Source organism: Lactuca serriola, chromosome 6 (assembly GCF_051521515.1).
Source record: "Lactuca serriola cultivar US96UC23 chromosome 6, Lser_US96UC23_V15, whole genome shotgun sequence".
Lineage (NCBI taxonomy): Eukaryota > Viridiplantae > Streptophyta > Magnoliopsida > Asterales > Asteraceae > Lactuca > Lactuca serriola.
Window position 1 is genome coordinate 119,387,220 of NC_136413.1, and position 20,325 is coordinate 119,407,544.

At 44.4% G+C, this 20,325-nt stretch overlaps 2 non-coding genes across 2 annotated transcripts; both read right to left on the reverse strand.

Annotated features, from left to right (window-relative positions):
* Positions 1-2,319: 2,319 nt before the first annotated feature.
* On the reverse strand, positions 2,320-2,426 carry LOC145060769 (small nucleolar RNA R71). Its single transcript, XR_013686953.1, has one exon. It is a non-coding gene; the product is annotated as a small nucleolar RNA R71 (small nucleolar RNA).
* A 17,553-nt stretch (positions 2,427-19,979) lies between these two features.
* On the reverse strand, positions 19,980-20,086 carry LOC145060748 (small nucleolar RNA R71). Its single transcript, XR_013686932.1, has one exon. It is a non-coding gene; the product is annotated as a small nucleolar RNA R71 (small nucleolar RNA).
* Between the last annotated feature and the right edge of the window lie 239 nt (positions 20,087-20,325).

Genomic DNA, 20,325 nt, shown 5'->3' on the forward strand with positions numbered 1-20,325 from the left:
TTCTGTGTGGTGTTAGTAATTAAGAATTAAGTTTAAATTTGCTTGGGGGCAAGCAAAGCCTAAGTGTGGGGTATTTTGATATTGCCATATTTATACTTATTTTTAGGCAATATTTAAGTACATTTTTATTAATAAATTGATAATATGTTTAGAATAATGATACTTATAACTTTAAATTGTTATTTTCAGTCAATATAAAGGATTTTCGAAGAGAGGGACCAAAAGTGACAAAATGTGGAACATGGGAGGCTTGAAAGAAAAGAAAAGAATAAATCCACGATGAATACTTAATTCACGACGTGGCAAAGTCGGCCACGACGTGGCATTGGGTTTTCAGAAGATAGACATCGCGATGCGGAGGATTTCCTTGGAGGATACGAATTACTTGAAGCCCACGACGTGGCACAGCTGGCCACGACGTGGCGTGGGTTTTTGGAGATTATTTAAGTTCTCCTGATTATTACAAAAAGGAAAAGCTTTTGGCAGAAGGAAAGAGTTCCAGGAGACGATTCAGAGCGAAAGAAGGGTTCTGGAAGAAGGTTTTCAACAACAAAAAGAATATAGGTTTATATCTTAGTTAAATAAGAACATGTCTTTCATTATTTTTAGCTTTGTTGGTTTAGTTGCTATGATGAGCAGCTGAATCTAGCTACTCTTGTTAGCTACATGAAGCTTTAAACTTATGAATAGTTATATGTTTATGGATTAAGTTTAGTTGGTAAAAATTGCTTGTGTTTGATTTGTGTAACCTAGCATGTTATTATTTGTTTTTCTAATTGCTTGATTGCATGTTCTGTGTAGCTTAGTGACCATTAAACTGCATGAACCTGTTTACCTAATGATTTAGTGAACATTGAATTGTTGGAGCTAGGATCGACCAATCTTAGTTAGTAATTAGAATAAATAAAGCTTAGCTGTGCTAGAGAACGTGTATTGTGATCATAATTGCGTTTATACAACAAATCTTACATAACATATTTACATTCATAATTAGTTCTGTGTTTAATTATGTGTGAACATACATGGTTTGACATGAATTAGTTAATTATTGGTAAGTTAGAACTAAATTACTAATACAACTAAAAACCAACTTAATAATCCGTAATCATTAGCTAGCCATAAGGGAGAAGTGGATTCAAACTAAACAAGAGTGTGTTTTTATTTATTGAATTTAATTTAAGTTCATCTGATCTTGTAAAACCAGATAAAACCCTTTTAAACTTGTTAATAAATTAGGTTAATTTAATAGTAAGTAAATTAATTAGAACACCGTTCCCTGTGATCGACACCCGACTTACCCAAGCTATACTGTAATCTGACTAGGTACACTGCCTATAAGTGCATAGTTAGTTAAGTTTGTTAGGTTATAAATATTAAAATTAGTGAGTACTTTTGTGCACATCAAGTTTTTGGCGCCATTGCCGGGGAACGGCTTAGTTTTTAGCTTATTTATTTGCTTTAAATTGATCGATCCTTCTTGTGGAGTAAAAAACCACAAAAAGTTAATTTTTCAGCAAAATAATTTTTTCTGTTATTCACAGAGTCCACGACGTGGCACTCCTCTGGCCACGACGTGGACAGTTAAAAACTAGATTTTTTTAGTTGGTAGTTAGTTTTTCTTATTTTGGTTCAGTTTTACGTTTTTAGTTTAGCAAGTTGCAGGAGTTCATGACCAGAAGTTCAAACACACACTTGGTGCCACCACTTGCAGATCCCGAATCTGCAATTCACAGGAAAAAGACGCCCTTACAAGAATTGAAGTCAGCTTTTTCTAGGAAGTCGGGAAAGAAGATAGGAGAGTCAAGTTCATCAGCGAGGCACAAGAGCAATCTTGAGCATTTGGATCATACACCCATCCAAACCGAGTCCGAAAGCGATACCGAGCCGGAATTTGAAGAACACACGAGCGAACCCGAGAACGAGCCAAGGAACGAGATGGAAGCGATTGAAGAAATGTCCATGGGAGCTTATAAGAAGCGGATCCGAGAAGATGTGGGTCCCGGTTTAGTCCAACCCGCAATACCTGCCACTGCCACATTCGAGCTGAAGGGACACATATTGACTGCACTGAAGGACATGCCATTTTTCGGGAAAGATCATGAGGATGCTTTTAAGCATCTAGATGAAGTCAACAACATTGCAGATTACTTCAATGTCCCAAATGTCAATAGAAACACAGTCTTGCTTAGGATGCTTCCCATCACTTTCAAAGGAGCTGCTAAGGAGTGGTTAAAGGCACTCCCACTGGGTACAATCACCACTTGGGCTCAAATGCGTGAGCAATTCCTGGACCAGTTTTGCCCGCCATCCAAGATAGCCAAACTCAAGAAGGCAATAGCCAACTTTAACCAACAGCCGGGGGAGTCACTATACGAAGCATGGGAGCGGTACAAGGGCTTGCTCAGAAATTGCCCTCAACATGACCTAAATGTGCAGCAAGAGATGTCAATCTTTTATGATGGGGTCAACGTGATGACAAGAAAACTCCTTGATTCTCAAAGACCGTTGACAAAGAAAAATCCAAGGGAGGTCAAGGAGCTAATTGAAGAATTCGTGAAGCACTCTCGCGAATACCACAAACCGAGGTAAGATGGAATCAAAGGCAGTGGAGTGGCCCAAACTGAAGAAATAGCAGCTGTCATGGCCATGCTGAATAATATGGATCGCAGGATAACACAAATGGACCAGTCGATACATGCCATAAGAGTGGGTTGCGAGAGATGTAGTGGTCCACACTTGACCAAGGACTGTAATGTAGATGAGTTTGGGAACAAAAAAGCTCAAGTGTGCTATTCTAGTGGGGATAAGTTTGATGAGGACTGGAGGAAACCGAAGAAGGAGTGGCTGCCATACGAAGAGTATAAGAAGCAAAAAGAAGAAAAGTATAGGCAGACAGGTCGAGGCCTTTATCAAAAGGAGCAGCCACCAGCCGAGAAGAAACCCGACCTAGAGACCATTTTGATGAAGTTTATGGAAGCTTCGGAAAAGAGACACGATGCCACTGATTCTTCCATTATGGAACAACAAACTCTGATAAAGAATCAGCAAGCCTCCATCCATAACCTTGAAGTACAATTTGGTCAACTAGCCACTTTAGTTCATGAAAAATTGTCCCCGAAGAATCCCGAAGTAAAGACCCAATCTCACGTAATGGCCATCGATACTGAAGAAGATGCAATCTCTGAGTTCCTGGAGGCATTGGAAGAAGAACCGCAGCAGCCCAAGAAATCAAGGATCAAAAGTGGAGAAATTGCTGAACCAGGCTCGCCACGACGTGGCGCATGTATGATAAAAAACCCTTTGAGCCCGTTCCAGCTTATCAGCCACCTTTGCCATTTCCCACCCGAGCTGCACTTAGTCTACTGGAGAAGGAGCATTTAGAGTATGTAAGGCATGTGAAGGGAATCCCAATTAATACCCCCTTTGTCGAGTCCTTATCCAAAGCTCCCGAGAACCAGAAATTACTGCAAGACTTGATAGACACTCGAAGGCAATTAAAGAAGCAGTCTATAGTGATTCTAAGTGAACAAACTTCAAAAGTTGTGTTGGGAGAAACACCAGAAAAGATGGGGGATCCTGGACGCCTCACTCTTCCATGTGAGTTTGGGAATAAAATGAAGGTTAATGCTTTAGCCGATTCTGGGGCTAGCATTAATCTGATGCCTTTTTCATTTTATCAAAAATTGGAGATTCAGAAGATGAAGGCTACAAAAATGAAGATTCACATGGAGAATCGTTCGGTGACACAACCTCGTGGCATCGTGGAGGATATTTTGGTGAAAATTGGAAATTTTGTTTTTCCAATAGACTTTGTAGTCTTGGACATGAAAGAAGATCCGGATGTTCCAATAATCCTTGGTCGTCCATTGCTTAACACTGCTGGAGCCCTTGTTGATATCCGCGAGTCTAAGCTCACTTTGAGGGTTGGAGATGAACAAGAAGTCTTTGGGATAAAAGATGACTTTCAAGAATATAAAGAAGAGGTGTTCATAATTAACGAAGATAATGAACTAGAAGAACTGGAAAAGCTTATGGAAGAAGAGATAAAGACAGTTCATCGAGTCAAAAGGACAAAACCGAGGGCATCTGTTCCATATTTGACTGAAGTCATAGCTTACAAGAGTCCGCCTTCTTGGGTGAGCGAAGAGGATGAGGAGATAACAAGTGATGAAGAGGAGGTCACTTCAAGAATGACAAAGCCGGTGGTGAAAGAGGAGGTGGATGCTATAAAGTGCAAGGAGGAACCCAAGGGCACAAAACGCAAGCTGGAAGAAGAGGGAAAAGCTAAAAAGGAAAATTCAAAGAAGGCATATAAAAGGCGAGTTCAAGCTTACAAGAGGCGGTTCAAGGAACAAAAGATCTTAATGGTAGACTCTCAGAAGATTCAGCGTAGAAGGCACGGAGTCCAGCTCAAGACTTCAAGAAAAAGAAGCGCTTCGCGGGAGGCAACCCGAGTTTGGTTTGCATTTTCTTTTCTTTTTAGTTTTTTTTAGTTTTTAATTAGGAAAGATATCAACTCATCATCCAATAACTGATAATTAGTAAAGAATTAGTTGTGGGGAACTTTAAATAATGAATGAAATGCAAAGTAATTAGTTAATATGTGAGACTTTATTAAAATTTTGCATTTGGGCAGTTTCCACGACGTGGGCATAGCCAGCCACGTCGTGGGTCAAATTGAAAACACGGGACCAGATGACAGATTTAAGGTCCACGACGTGGGCATAGCTAGCCATGTCGTGGCCTTTAAAAAGTAGGGGGGACCATTTCCTTAAAACCCTTTGACCGATAATTCTCATTCCCCACTTGAAAACTGCCGCACGAACGGGAACAGCAAAACCCCACAACCAATTTCTTAATCTATTTCAAATTTCCTTGCAAGATCTTGTCAATTTACTCTACTTGGTATGTATTCTACTCATTTTTTGTAGTTAGTTCTTCCAATTTCAAGTTTTCATGGTTAGGGTTTGTATGATTCACGAAGTTGGTTGAATCTAGTGGTTGATTTTAGATTGCATGTCCCTTAAATGTCCATAGGAACAAACCCCAAGCACTAATTTTGGTAGATATGGCATACAAATGGACCGATCCTAGAACTGTGACCGACTGCGGTCCACGACGTGGCGTAGCCTGGCCACGTCGCGGCTTATGGCAAACAGGTTTAAATTGTTTTAATGTTTTGGTTGTTTGCTGCTTTGGTTTGCTTTTGTATGCAGAAATGGGACCACGACAAGCTGTTCCACAGGAGGAAAACCCGATAGACGTAGCAAGTATACATCCCTTATATCAGTTTCCTCAAAACATTCCCTGACCGTTGTTAACTACTTACGAGAATCGGCTTGGATGGCTGTACAATAGGGAGTTTGCGATAGCCCCAATTATTGATTGGGGGGTGGCTTGGTGGTGTGGGAATGGTGGCTAAGTTGGCACGCTATTGGTCGAAAACATACGAAGGGGACCAATTTTCTTTCACTTGTCACGAGTGGAGGAATTTGTTTGCCATCCAAGAACCTGTATACCGGGAATTATCGGTGGAGTTTTTCTCTACCGTATGCTTCGAGGAACGCACCCTTGATTTCACCTACAACCGGGCACTTGTGTTTTGTTTGGGTGGTGTTTATAGAGAGTGTAGTCTTCGGGAATTCGCTTGGCGTATGGAGCTTTATACCGAAGTGGAGACTCAATCTCCGTTTTTTATACCGTTCTTGATTGGATGTGTTCGGGATTTTAATCCCGGTATTATGGATGTTCAGTTCTGGCGGAACATTTCTAGCCATGAGTACAATACTCGTGACTCGAGTGAGTCACAAATTCGGAATCCTGTTTTCCGATTTTTACACCGCCTTATCACTTTTTCAATAAATCACAAGCATCATGGTGATAAAGTCCCCATTCAGAATCTGTATTATTTATGGACTCTTATTACCCCGGGAGTTCGCTGTGATTTACCTTATATGTTGGCAAGGTTCATGGGGAAGAAAGAGGCCAATTCTAGGCCCGGGAGCCCGATTACAGGGGGGCATTTGGTTACTCGCCTGGCTAGGTCATATCATATTTTGACCCATGACTTTGTGAGGAATCTTACTCGATTACCGGACACAGACTTGACCATTCAAGTCTTGGGTGTTATGCGGGTGGTGGTGAATATCGGGGGTCGTTATGTTATACCGCCGATAGATGACAAGCAAGGGGAGGCGCATCCAGGACAGCAACCACCAGCCAGACCGCGGCGTCGGAATGTGCGGGCTAGAGGTGAAGTCGAGAGAGAGCGTGCTGCTTCCCAGTATGTACAGGGAATTCCCACCGACCTTTTTTAGAGTCGGGTGGGAACGTATTTGGATAATCTACGGGGGCATGCCATTTACCATACCCAACTCATTGAGGGTATTTATTAGCATTTGGGTGTGACCCGACCACCTTCTATGCCACCTCAGTATCCTTATTTTCCGACGTGGGAGGAGCTATGGCGTCCGCAGAATGACGGGGCAGGGCCAAGTGGAGTGCAGGACCAAGATGATGATTGATTCTATTTTCTTTTCTTTTTATTTTGTTTTTAAGTAGTTTTTTTATGTTTGAGTTTGGATTTTAATGTAAAACTTTCTTCAACTATGATGTTACTTTTTTTTTTTTTATTTCTTTTGGGTTGTTCCATTTTTCAGATTAGCATTGGAATTCTAAGGAGCGTATAAGGTTAACTCTAGAGTCGTGATTGTCTAGTCAAGGAAGCGTAGAGTCGTGAGTTGGAATCTACAATTCAAGATAAGTGTGGGGTACGTTAGTAGGAGATAGGTCACAGTTGGGAAGTATTTACATAGAAGCGTCTTAAACCATTTCGACATTGGTCAAGTTGCTAAAGTAAATGAAACAAATAAAGCATTTCTGTTGATGTCCAGTTTCCACGACGTGAAATTCTTACGCCACGTCGTGGCGCTCTTGCAATTTGAAGAAATTAAGTAGTTTGGTGTTCGCGCTTTCATCCCATATCACGACGTGGCCAGTTACCTGCCACGATGTGTATCCGTTTATCATTGCCTACATTTTTACTTACAAACACCCACTTTGAAGAATTGAAGTTTCGAGTCATGCTCGTGGTTTATTTACATATTCACCTAGTTCTACACCGAGTTTCTACTTTTGGGAGTCCATATTCCAGACACACGTTTTCCACACTTTTGGAGATGCTCACGCCACTATCCCAGGGGAGTCTGTTCCTTTTTCTCCCTTTTCTTTAATTTTGATTTATTTTTATGCATACAATGAGGGCATTGTATGAAATAAGTGTGGGGTAGGGGTAGAAAAAGTAAATTGCTAGAAAATCATAGAATTTGATAGTAAAAATTGAAAATCTGAAAATTGAAATTTTTAATAATTAAATCTAGTAGTAATAATTTGAGCTATAATTGCTAGTATTATGTGGGATGATCCAATGAAAGTTCAAATGTTTAGTTGAGCCAATACACGTTATAGTGCATTTGTGGCCTCCCTTATTTTAGTGAAATCATGGAACAAAAACATAACCCCGCTTGGTTTGAGGGATGCAATATGTTTAGCAGCCTGAACCTGAAATGTATCCAGGAAAATTATTATCATCAACCGATAAAGGTTGAGGTTGAGCGCCTCTGCTTAAGCATGTAGGTTTTGAGTGAAAAAAGAGAGGTACATGTTAAAAAAAAGAGAATTACGAGTAAAGTGTGAAGAATTTTGGAGCAAATAAAGTGAAGATCAAAAGATCAAAATTCCAAGAAATTCAAAAGTTGAAGATACCATAAATCAAATCAAATAAGGTGGTGAATTCAAAGAAATCAAAGATCAAATGTCAAAGAAATGAAGAATTCCAAAAGAGCTCCATAGTGGTATCAATGATTGTAATTCTAGATTATGTATGCTTAGGTTGCTCAACTAAAAATACCTGGAGGATAAGGAGGTTTTCTGCGGATGGATTTGGAGGGTTGCATAAAATGAGCATTGTTCGGAAAAAGTGGGCGAGTGTTTATGAAGATTGTGAGTATTTAAAGTATGGGGGGTACTTTAGGAAAATTTTAGACACAAGTGCATGTGTTGAGGTCTTGGCATAATGGATGAGCTGAAGTCGGATTGTTCTGTGTGGTGTTAGTAATTAAGAATTAAGTTTAAATTTGCTTGGGGGCAAGCAAAGCCTAAGTGTGGGGTATTTTGATATTGCCATATTTATACTTATTTTTAGGCAATATTTAAGTACATTTTTATTAATAAATTGATAATATGTTTAGAATAATGATACTTATAACTTTAAATTGTTATTTTCAGTCAATATAAAGGATTTTCGAAGAGAGGGACCAAAAGTGACAAAATGTGGAACATGGGAGGCTTGAAAGACAAGAAAAGAATAAATCCACGATGAATACTTAATTCACGACGTGGCAAAGTCGGCCACGACGTGGCATTGGGTTTTCAGAAGATAGACATCGCGATGCGGAGGATTTCCTTGGAGGATACGGATTACTTGAAGCCCACGACGTGGCACAGCTGGCCACGACGTGGCGCGGGTTTTTGGAGATTATTTAAGTTCTCCTGATTATTACAAAAAGGAAAAGCTTTTGGCAGAAGGAAAGAGTTCCAGGAGACGATTCAGAGCGAAAGAAGGGTTCTGGAAGAAGGTTTTCAACAACAAAAAGAATATAGGTTTATATCTTAGAGTAACAGCCCGAAATTTTAGGTATTGCTATATTTATGATTTTGGGTGTTTAAGAGGGGACTCGGCGAGTTGGAGCCTAGACTCGCCGAGTAGGATCGCGGACCTGGTCGCGGGTTCGCGACTGGACTCGACGAGTCCGGATATGGACTCGGCGAGTGTGCGCTGTTTAGCGAAAACCCTAACCGTTCAGGTTTGGGACGTATATGAGGGACCTTATGGCCGTCATTGTTCACCCGAGCCTTCTGAGAGAAACCCTAATTCGATTGTGAGCATTTGGAGCAAGGTAGAAGACCATTGTTGATTTTGGAAGTATTGTTTTGCAAGGAGGAGGAGACTTGGTTAAGGGAACAACAAGAGAAGCCACGTTCTGAGGGTTGGGGACACAGAGAGCACGTTATTCAGGTAATATTTCGAGTGCATTCTCTTATGTTGATGTGTATATGGATTTAGGGTTTATTGAACCCTTTTGTGGCTAGATTGAATGTTACCTTAGTCCCCCAAACGATTGGAACCCTGTATTGGGATCTTTGGAAGTCCAGAATGTCCCATGCCTGAGCATTTCGGGAATCAATGGAGGTTTTGGATTGGAATCCTTATGCCTTAGGTCAAAATGTAAATTATGAGTTATGGGGTGTATTATGAGCACCGAAATGAGGACCTTACATGATGAATTAGTCTAGGAAGGCCAGACCTATGAATGGTCGGAGCAGAAGTGACCTTAGGAAGCAGTTTGAGCGGTTGCATGGCATGGACTCGCCGAGTCCGATGAACAGACTCGGCGAGTAGCTTGAAGATTAACTGGGACTCGTCGTGTTGTTCTTCAGACTCGGCGAGTTGAGTCAGGGTGGCCCCGCGATTCTTCCAGGAGGAACTCGTCGAGTCAAGGAGGATACTCGATGAGTAGAAAGGGAATCTTAGAGAATTGGTGAAGGACGTCTAGACTCGCCGAGTCGCCCTAGCACTCGCCGAGTCCGGTCAAGTTGACCGTTGACCGTTGACCGTTGACCAGAGTTGATCTATGTCTGACTTCTTAGGGATAGTCAACTTAGAAGATAAAAGTGTTAATAAGAGATATATGATGTTATAGGGAGATTGTAGCTCGGCGGATCGAGCACGAGTGATTTCGGGATTTGCTAGCTTTCGATATTTACAAGGTGCGTCTTCTCACTATACTGTACCCGGAAGGGTTTGACTGTGTGACCGGAAGGTCAGTTATGATATGTGATATATGTGCTATATGTAATAAGTTAATTGTTATACGTGCTATGTATGTGGGCCGGAAGGCATTATGTTATGTGGGCCGGAAGGCATTATGTTATGGGCCGGAAGGCGATTTTGTTATGGGCCGGAAGGCGTTGTGTTGTGGACCGTAAGGTTGGCGTGGGTAGGACCGGAAGGTTTACCCAGCAGGGACGGAAGTCCCCTGAGACACAAGGACCGGAAGGTCAGGGCCTGGAAAGGCGTATGTGCGTAAGTTGTATATGGGGGAACTCACTAAGCATTTATGCATACAGTTGTTATGTATGTGTTTCAGGTACTAGCGAGGACCGTGGGAAGGCGCCGACATGATCTGTATACACTGATTGATGTTTTGTGATCTTGGGAATTCTATGATTTGTATTTTGACATGACACTTGGAATATTTATGCATTGTTTGAATGAAAATACTTAATTTTTGAAATGAAATTTTTTTTGAAAAATTACGTTGTTACAATTGGTATCAGAGCCTTGGTTTGAGGGATTCGGGTGCACCTTCGGGCGTAACTGAACTCAAACCGAGGATTTGAGGAAAACTTTTAAAATAAAGGCATAAACGTTTGTAAATGATTTTGTGGTAAACAAGAAAGAAGCAGTGTGTACGATCAATCAGCGCCCGAACGGTAAAGATCCCCAAAATACCTTACAATATTATATGATATGAATTGTTATGCATGCTAGAAGACTAGGTATTCATGATAGGACTAGAGTGGCCTGATTTGTGATGCCTTAGTCTAGGGAAGTTTGACGATATGAGATGCTTGATAGCGTACAGGTAGATAGTGCATATCAAAAGTAGAGTACTCACTATCCAGGGTTTGGGGAGGAAGAATTGGGATGAATGCTGATGCGGTGTGGTCGGTAGTATTGGGCCCGTACTACCGAAGACACCGGGTCAGTGGGAGACCCAAGTAAGAATCCCTGGATATCGGAGACTGAGTAGGGTTGCGTTATCGAGTGCGATTATACTCGATGGAGTCTCTGATAGTTTTATGTTGTATTTCAGAGACATCATGGTTAGACCACGCCACTGAGCGAGTTCGAGCGGTGTGAGTGACGAGGAGATTCGTCAGATGATTCATGAGGAGGTAGCTGCAGCGATCCGGGCTGAGATCCCGGAGATGTTTGGGTCTATTAAGACCACCTTGATGGAGACTTTTGAGGAGCGGTACGCCGCATTGACCGAAGCTGCAGCCGCTGCAGCTACCGCAGCTGTGGCCGCTGCCAGGCCACAGGGGGGTGACTCGTTGCTGTTTCGGGAGTTCAGCAACACGAAGCCACCTGAGTTCGATGGGACACAGGATCCGATTGCTGCGATGAGGTGGATCGATGATATTGAAGGGTGCTTCTACACTTGTTCATGTCCGGAGCATCTGAGGGTACGGTTCGCTTTGAACCAGCTCCGTCTGGGAGCGAAGGATTGGTGGAAGTTCGTGACGGCGAACTTCACTTTGGCAGAGATTTCAGCAGTGACATGGGAAGGGTTTACTTCTATGTTCAGAGACGAGTACGTTCCCCCGGTGGAGAGGGAACGATTGGTTCAGGAGTTCTTGACCCTCAAGCAGGGTACTGATTAGGTTGCGGTGATCACGCGGAAGTTTCATGAGAGGGTGATGTTCTGCCCCGAGCTGGTGTCCACAGAGAAGGCTTGGATGAGCCGGTACTTGGGTGTTTTGAGGAGGGATATCCGGGAGTTTGTGTCAAACTCCACCTATCATACCTTTGCTGAGCTTCAGGCGAATGCCAGGAAGCGCGAGATCGAGTTGGAGACCCAGGCCAGGGAGGAGGCCGAGTCTCAGCGGGTGGACCGGCGGCCGGCTCAGTCTCAGCCGGCAGCCAAGCGGACAAAGTCCGCCGATTCGAGGATGGGAGGTCCGAAGGGCCGCACTTGCGGAAAGTACGGCAAGGGTCATGATGGGGCATGTCGATCTGGTGCTTGCTACAAGTGTGGCAAGGAGGGGCACATTGCTAGGGATTGCCCCAAGGGGTATACGGTTTGCTTTCATTGCAACCAGACAGGCCATCGGAAGGCCGAGTGCCCTCAGCTTCTTCAGGGATCTGCACCTACTGCCAGGACTACTACGACTCGACCGGTGAAGGCCGAGGCCCCGAGGGCTCGTGGGAGAGCCTTTCAGCTGACTGCGGAGGAGGTCCGCGCTGCGCCCGATGTTGTGGCAGGTATGCTGTATTTCATGTATTTATTTTGATGTCGAGATGTTCTGCTTATGTTATGATATGCGTAGGTACTTTCCTTGTGAACTCTGTGCCTGCTTTAGTGTTATTTGACTCGGGTGCGAGTAGGTCCTTTGTATCTTTAGCTTTTAGTCAGCATATCAGCGTTAGTCGTGAGTCGTTGAGCCGGCCTCTGAGAGTTTCTATTGCTGACGAGAGAGTGAGTTGTGCCACGGAGGTTCTCCAGGGATGTGTGTTAGAGATTTTCGGGGTTGAGTTTCCGATTGACCTGATTCCTATTGCGATGGGTGATGTCTGTGTCATTGTGGGCATGGACTGGTTGAGCCGATTCGGCGCCGTCATCGACTGTGAGCGTCAGCTGGTGACTATACGAGACCCTAGTGGGGGAGTTTTTTCGGTGTACGGCGAGGGTACCCGTTCGGGATCAGCTTTCTGTTCGGCCGCTAGGGCGAGGCAGTGTCTACAGTAGGGCTGTAAGGGTTTTGTGGCGTATGTGATGGATACGCGGGAGGTTTCCGAGAGACCGAGATCAGTGGAGGAGGTCCCAGTGGTGCGTGAGTTTCCAGATGTTTTCCCCGAGGAGCTGCCGGGAGTACCTCCTGTGAGGCAAGTAGAGTTTGGTATCGATCTGGTTCCGGGGGCCGCGCCTATTGCTAAGGTGCCTTATCGTCTTGCACCTCCAGAGATGCAAGAGTTGTCCTCGCAGCTTCAGGAGTTGCTGGGGAAGGGATTCATTCGGCCGAGCAGCTCGCCGTGGGGAGCGCCTATTCTGTTCGTCAAGAAGAAGGATGGTTCACACCGGATGTGCATTGATTACCGGGAGTTGAACAAGTTGACGGTCAAGAACCGTTACCCGTTACCGAGGATCGATGATTTATTCGATCAGTTGCAGGGAGCATCTTGGTTTTCCAAGATCGATCTGAGGTCAGGGTACCATCAGGTGAGAGTACGGGATGAGGACGTCCAGAAGACAGCGTTTAGGACGCGATATGAGCATTATGAGTTTGTGGTGATGCCTTTCGGGCTCACCAATGCCCCGGCTGTGTTCATGGATCTCATGAACAGGGTATGCAGGCCGATGTTGGATCGGTCAGTGATTGTATTTATCGATGATATTCTAGTGTATTCGAGATCTAGAGAGCAGCATGAGGAGCATTTGAGGGAGGTCCTTGAGGTATTGAGATCGGAGAAGCTTTATGCAAAGTTCTCCAAATGTGACTTCTGGTTGCGGGAGGTCCAATTTCTAGGACATGTTGTTAACCAGGAAGGGATATTGGTCGATCCGGCCAAGGTTGAGGCGGTGATGAGTTGGGAGGTGCCGAAGTTACCCTCTGAGATCAGGAGCTTCCTTGGGTTGGCAGGGTATTATTGGAGATTTATTAAGGATTTCTCCAAGATCGCAGTGCCGCTCACCAGATTGACCCGGAAGGGTTTTGCATTCTCATGGGGACCCGAGTAGCAGACCTCCTTTGAGACACTTCGCCAAAGGTTGTGCGAAGCCCCGGTATTAGCTCTCCCGGAAGGAATGGAGGATTTTGTAGTATATTGCGATACATCGATTTCGGGGCTGGGTGCAGTGCTGATGCAGAGGGGTCATGTGATAGCTTATGCGTCGAGGCAGCTGAAGCCTCATGAGGCGAGATATCCCACGCATGATTTAGAGTTGGGGGCAGTAGTGTTCGCTCTCAAGATTTGGCGTCACTACTTGTATGGGGTTCGATGTACGATATACACGGACCATAAGAGCTTGAAGTATTTGATGGATTAGCCCAACCTAAATATGCGTCAGAGGAGGTGGTTGGATGTGGTCAAGGATTATGATTGTGAGATCCTGTACCACCCAGGCAAGGCTAATGTGGTAGCCGATGCATTGAGCCGCAGGGCGGAGAGCACTCCACTGCGGGATGTATGTTTGAGATTGACTGTGATGGCTCCAGTATTGGATGCTATTCGTGGGGCACAGGCCGAGGCTGTGCAACCAGAGATGCAGAAGAGAGAGCGGGTCGTTGGGTTGGTTTCAGAGTTCGTTAAGGATGGACGAGGGCTTCTGACGTTTCAGGGTCGGATTTGGGTACCGTTCGTGGGCGGTACGCGTGTTACTTTGATGGAAGAGGCTCATCGATCGAAATTCTCGATCCATCCCGGGGCTACGAAGATGTATTTGGATTTGAGGAAAGAGTATTGGTGGCCCTGTATGAAGAGGGACGTCGCATGGTTCGTTGAGAGGTGCTTGACCTGCCGTAGGGTTAAGGCCGAGCACCAGAGACCGCATGGCAAGTTGCAGCCATTGGAGGTTCCCGAGTGGAAGTGGGAACAGATCACTACGGATTTCATCACCAAATTGCCGAGGACTGCCAGAGGAGTCGATGCAATTTGGGTGATTGTGGATAGGCTGACGAAGAGTGCACACTTCCTTGCCATTAGTGAGAGTTCTTGAGCGGAGAAGTTGGCGGAGATATATGTGAGAGAAGTGGTATTAGCTCCTTTGAAACACTTCGCCAAAGGTTGTGCGAAGCCCCGGTATTAGCTCTCCTGGATGGGATGGAGGATTTTGTGGTATATTGCGATGCATCGATCTCGGGGCTGGGTGCAGTGTTGATGCAGAGGGGTCATGTAATAGCATATGCATCGAGGCAGCTGAAGCCTCACGAGATGAGATACCCCACACACGATTTAGAGTTGGGGGCAGTAGTGTTCGCTCTCAAGATTTGGCGTCACTACTTGTATGGGGTTCGATGTACGATATACACGGACCATAAGAGCTTGAAGTATTTGATGGATCAGCCCAACCTAAATATGCGTCAGAGGAGGTGGTTGGATGTGGTCAAGGATTATGATTGTGAGATCCTGTACCACCCAGGCAAGGCTAATGTGGTAGCCGATGCATTGAGCCGCAGGGCGGAGAGCACTCCCCTGCGAGATGTATGTTTGAGATTGACTGTGATAGCTCCAGTATTGGATGCTATTCGTGGGGCACAGGCCGAGGCTGTGCGACCAGAGATGCAGAAGAGAGAGTGGGTCGTTGGGTTGGTTTCAGAGTTCGTTAAGGATGGACGAGGGCTTATGATGTTTCAGGGTCGGATTTGGGTACCGTTCGTGGGCGGTGCGCGTAATACTCTGATGGAAGAGGCTCATCGGTCGAAGTTTTCGATCCATCCGGGGGCTACGAAGATGTATTTGGATTTGAGGAAAGAGTATTGGTGGCCCTGTATAAAGAGGGATGTCGCATGGTTCGTGGAGAGGTGCTTGACCTGCCGTAGGGTTAAGGCCGAGCACCAGAGACCGCATGGGAAGTTGCAGCCATTGGAGGTTCCCGAGTGGAAGTGGGAACAGATCACTATGGATTTCATCACCAAATTGCCGAGAACTGTCAGAGGAGTCGATGCAATTTGGGTGATTGTGGATAGGTTGACGAAGAGCGCTCACTTCCTTGCCATCAGTGAGAGTTCTTCAGCGGAGAAGTTGGCGGAGATATATGTGAGAGAAGTGGTATCTCGGCATGGGGTGCCGATCTCGATTGTTTCAGACCGTGATGTGCGCTTCACTTCCAGATTCTGGAAGAAATTCCATGAGGAGCTGGGTACTAAATTGCATTTTAGTACCGCATACCATCCCCAGACAGACGGTCAGAGCGAGCGAACGATTCAGACGCTGGAGGACATGCTTCGAGCGTGTGTGTTAGATTTCGAGGGTAGCTGGGATGCGTATTTACCCTTGGCAGAGTTTTCCTACAACAACAGCCATCATTCGAGCATTGGTATGCCACCCTTTGAGCTGTTGTATGGTAGGAGGTGTCGGACCCCCATTTGCTGGGGAGAGGTGGGACAGAGAGTGATGGGCAGTACAAAGATCGTGCTTCAGACGACAGAGCAGATTCAGCAGGTTAGACAGAGGTTATTGACCGCCCAGAGCCGACAGAAGAGTTATGCAGACAGACGCTGATCCGAGCTTGAGTTTCAAGTCGGCGACTTCGTTCTCCTGAAGGTCTCTCCTTGGAAAGGAGTGATTCGATTCAGAAAGAGGGGAAAGTTGGGACCCCGGTATATTGGGCCATTTCGTGTGATTGCAAGGATAGGCCGGGTAGCCTATCGTTTGGAGTTGCCAGCAGAGTTGGGACAGATCCACGACACTTTTCATGTGTCGCAATTGAGGAAGTGTATAGCCGATGAGTCGGCCGTGGTTCCATTAGAGGATATTCAGGTGGATGCGAGCCTGAATTATGCCGAGAGACCAGTGGCCATCAGGGATTGGAAGATCAAGGTGCTGAGGAACAAGGAGGTACCTCTGGTGTTGGTTCAGTGGCAACACCAGAAGGGATCGGAAATGACTTGGGAGCCGGAGCGTGAGACGCGGGAGCAGCATCCGGAGCTATTTTCAGAGTGAGACTTCGAGGGCGAAGTCTAGTCCTAGTGGGGGAGAGTTGTAACAGCCCGGAATTTCAGGTATTGCTATATTTATGATTTTGGGTGTTTAAGAGGGGACTCGGCGAGTTGGAGCCTAGACTCGCCGAGTAGGATCGCGGACCTGGTCGCTGGTTCGCGACTGGACTCGACGAGTCCGGATGTGGACTCGGCGAGTCTGTGCTGTTTAGCGAAAACCCTAACCGTTCAGGTTTGGGACGTATATGAGGGACCTTATGGCCGTCATTGTTCACCCGAGCCTTCTGAGAGAAACCCTAATTCGATTGTGAGCATTTGGAGCATGGTAGAAGACCATTGTTGATTTTGGAAGTATTGTTTTGCAAGGAGGAGGAGACTTGGTTAAGGGAACAACAAGAGAAGCCACGTTCTGAGGATTGGGGACACAGAGAGCACGTTATTCAGGTAATATTTCGAGTGCATTCTCTTATGTTGATGTGTATATGGATTTAGGGTTTATTGAACCCTTTTGTGGCTAGATTGAATGTTACCTTAGTCCCCCAAACGATTGGAACCCTGTATTGGGATCTTTGGAAGTCCAGAATGTCCCATGCCTGAGCATTTAGGGAATCAATGAAGGTTTTGGATTGGAATCCTTATGCCTTAGGTCAAAATGTAAATTATGAGTCATGGGGTGTATTATGAGCACCGAAATGAGGACCTTACGTGATGAATTAGTCTAGGAAGGCCAGACCTATGAATGGTCGGAGCAAAACTGACCTTAGGAAGCATTTTGAGCGGTTGCATGGCATGGACTCGCCGAGTCCGATGAACAGACTCGGCGAGTAGCTTGAAGATTAACTGGGACTCGTCGAGTTGTTCTTCAGACTCAGCGATTTGAGTCGGGGTGGCCCCGCGATTCTTCCAGGAGGAACTCGTCGAGTCAAGGAGGATACTCGACGAGTAGAAAGGGAATCTTAGAGAATTGGTGAAGGACATCTAGACTCGCCGAGTCGCCCTAGCACTCGCCGAGTCCGGTCAAGTTGACCGTTGACTGTTGACCGTTGACCAGAGTTGATCTATGTCTGACTTCTTAGGGATAGTCAACTTAGAAGATAAAAGTCTTAATAAGAGATATATGATGTTATAGGGAGATTGTAGCTCGGCGGATCGAGCACGAGTGATTTCGGGATTTGCTAGCTTTCGATATTCACGAGGTGAGTCTTCTCACTATACTGTACCCGGAAGGGTTTGACTGTGTGACCGGAAGGTCAGTTATGATATGTGATATATGTTCTATATGTAATAAGTTAATTGTTATACGTGCTATGTATGTGGGCCGGAAGGCATTATGTTATGTGGGCCGGAAGGCATTATGTTATGGGCCGGAAGGCGATTATGTTATGGGCCGGAAGGCGTTGTGTTGTGGACCGTAAGGTTGGCGTGGGTAGGACCGGAAGGTTTACCCAGCAGGGACGGAAGTCCCCTGAGACACAAGGACCGGAAGGTCAGGGCCTGGAAAGGCGTATGTGCGTAAGTTGTATATTGGGGAACTCACTAAGCATTTATGCTTACAGTTGTTATGTATGTGTTTCAGGTACTAGCGAGGACCGTGGGAAGGCGCCGGCGTGATCTGTATACACTGGTTGATGTTTTGTGATCTTGGGAATTCTATGATTTGTATTTTGACATGACACTTGGAATATTTATGCCTTGTTTGAATGAAAATACTTAATTTTTGAAATGAAAAATTTGTTTGAAAAATTACGTTGTTACACTTAGTTAAATAAGAACATGTCTTTCATTATTTTTAGTTGTGTTGGTTTAGTTGCTATGATGAGCAGCTGAATCTAGCTACTCTTGTTAGCTACATGAAGCTTTAAACTTATGAATAGTTATATGTTTATGGATTAAGTTTAGTTGGTAAAAATTGCTTGTGTTTGATTTGTGTAACCTAGCATGTTATTATTTGTTTTTCTAATTGCTTGATTGCAAGTTCTGTGTAGCTTAGTGACCATTAAACTGCATGAACCTATTTACCTAATGATTTAGTGAACATTGAATTGTTAGAGCTAGGATCGACCAATCTTAGTTAGTAATTAGAATAAATAAAGCTTAGCTGTGCTAGAGAACGTGTATTGTGATCATAATTGCGTTTATACAACAAATCTTACATAGCATATTTACATTCATAATTAGTTCTGTGTTTAATTATGTGTGAACATACATGGTTTGACATGAATTAGTTAATTATTAGTAAGTTAGAACTAAATTACTAATACAACTAAAAACCAACTTAATAATCCGTAATCATTAGCTAGCCATAAGGGAGAAGTGGATTCAAACTAAACAAGAGTGTGTTTTTATTTATTGAATTTAATTTAAGTTCATCTGATCTTGTAAAACCAGATAAAACCCTTTTAAACTTGTTAATAAATTAGGTTAATTTAATAGTAAGTAAATTAATTAGAACACCGCTCCCTGTGATCGACACCCGACTTACCCAAGCTATACTGTAATCTGACTAGGTACACTGCCTATAAGTGCATAGTCAGTTAAGTTTGTTAGGTTATAAATATTAAAATTAGTGAGTACTTTTGTGCACATCAAGTTTTTGGCGCCATTGCCGGGGAACGACTTAGTTTTTAGCTTATTTATTTGCATTAAATTGATCGATCCTTCTTGTGGAGTAAAAAACCACAAAAAGTTAATTTTTCAGCAAAATAATTTTTTCTGTTATTCACAGAGTCCATGACGTGGACAGTTAAAAACTAGATTTTTTTAGTTGGTAGTTAGTTTTTCTTATTTTGGTTCAGTTTTATGTTTTTAGTTTAGCAAGTTGCAGGAGTTCATGACCAGAAGCTCAAACACACTTGGTGCCACCACTTGAAGATCCCGAATCTGCAATTCACAGGAAAAAGACGCCCTTACAAGTGAAGTCAGCTTTTTCTAGGAAGTCGGGAAAGAAGACAGGAGAGTCAAGTTCATCAGCGAGGCACAAGAGCAATCTTGAGCATTTGGATCATACACCCATCTAAACCGAGTCCGAAAGTGATACCGAGCCGGAATTTGAAGAACACACGAGCGAACCCGAGAACGAGCCAAGGAACGAGATGGCAGCGATTGAAGAAATGTCCATGGGATCTTACAAGAAGTGGATCCGAGAAGATGTGGGTCCCGTTTTAGTCCAACCCGCAATACCTGCCACTGCCACATTCAAGCTGAAGGGACACATATTGACTGCACTGAAGGACATGCCATTTTTCGGGAAAGGTTATGAGGATGCTTTTAATCATCTAGATGAAGTCAACGACATTGCGCATTACTTCATTGTCCCAAATGTCAACAGAAACACAGTCTTGCTTAGGATGCTTCCCATCACTTTCAAAGGAGCTGCTAAGGAGTGGTTAAAGGCACTCCCACCGGGTACAATCACCAATTGGGCTCAAATGCGTGAGCAATTCCTGGACCAGTTTTGCCCGCCATCCAAGATAGCTAAACTCAAGAAGGCAATAGCCAACTTTGAGCAACAGCCGGGGGAGTCACTATACGAAGCATGGGAGCGGTACAAGGGCTTGCTCAGAAATTGCCCTCAACATGGCCTAAATGTGCAGCAAGAGATGTCCATAAAAAGAACACCCAAATCTGACTTCGTATTAGGAAGTTATGATTTTTCGAAATTTCGGCTTAGCGACGTACAACCCGAAGTTCGAGTATTAGATCGAGCGGTTTTTAGCCGACACAACCTAAACGAGAATCGAAGATCTCGTTATTAGTAGCGGAACGATAAAAAGACAAACGAAAATGGACATCGGATGAAGAAGTTATGAGATTTTAACGGAC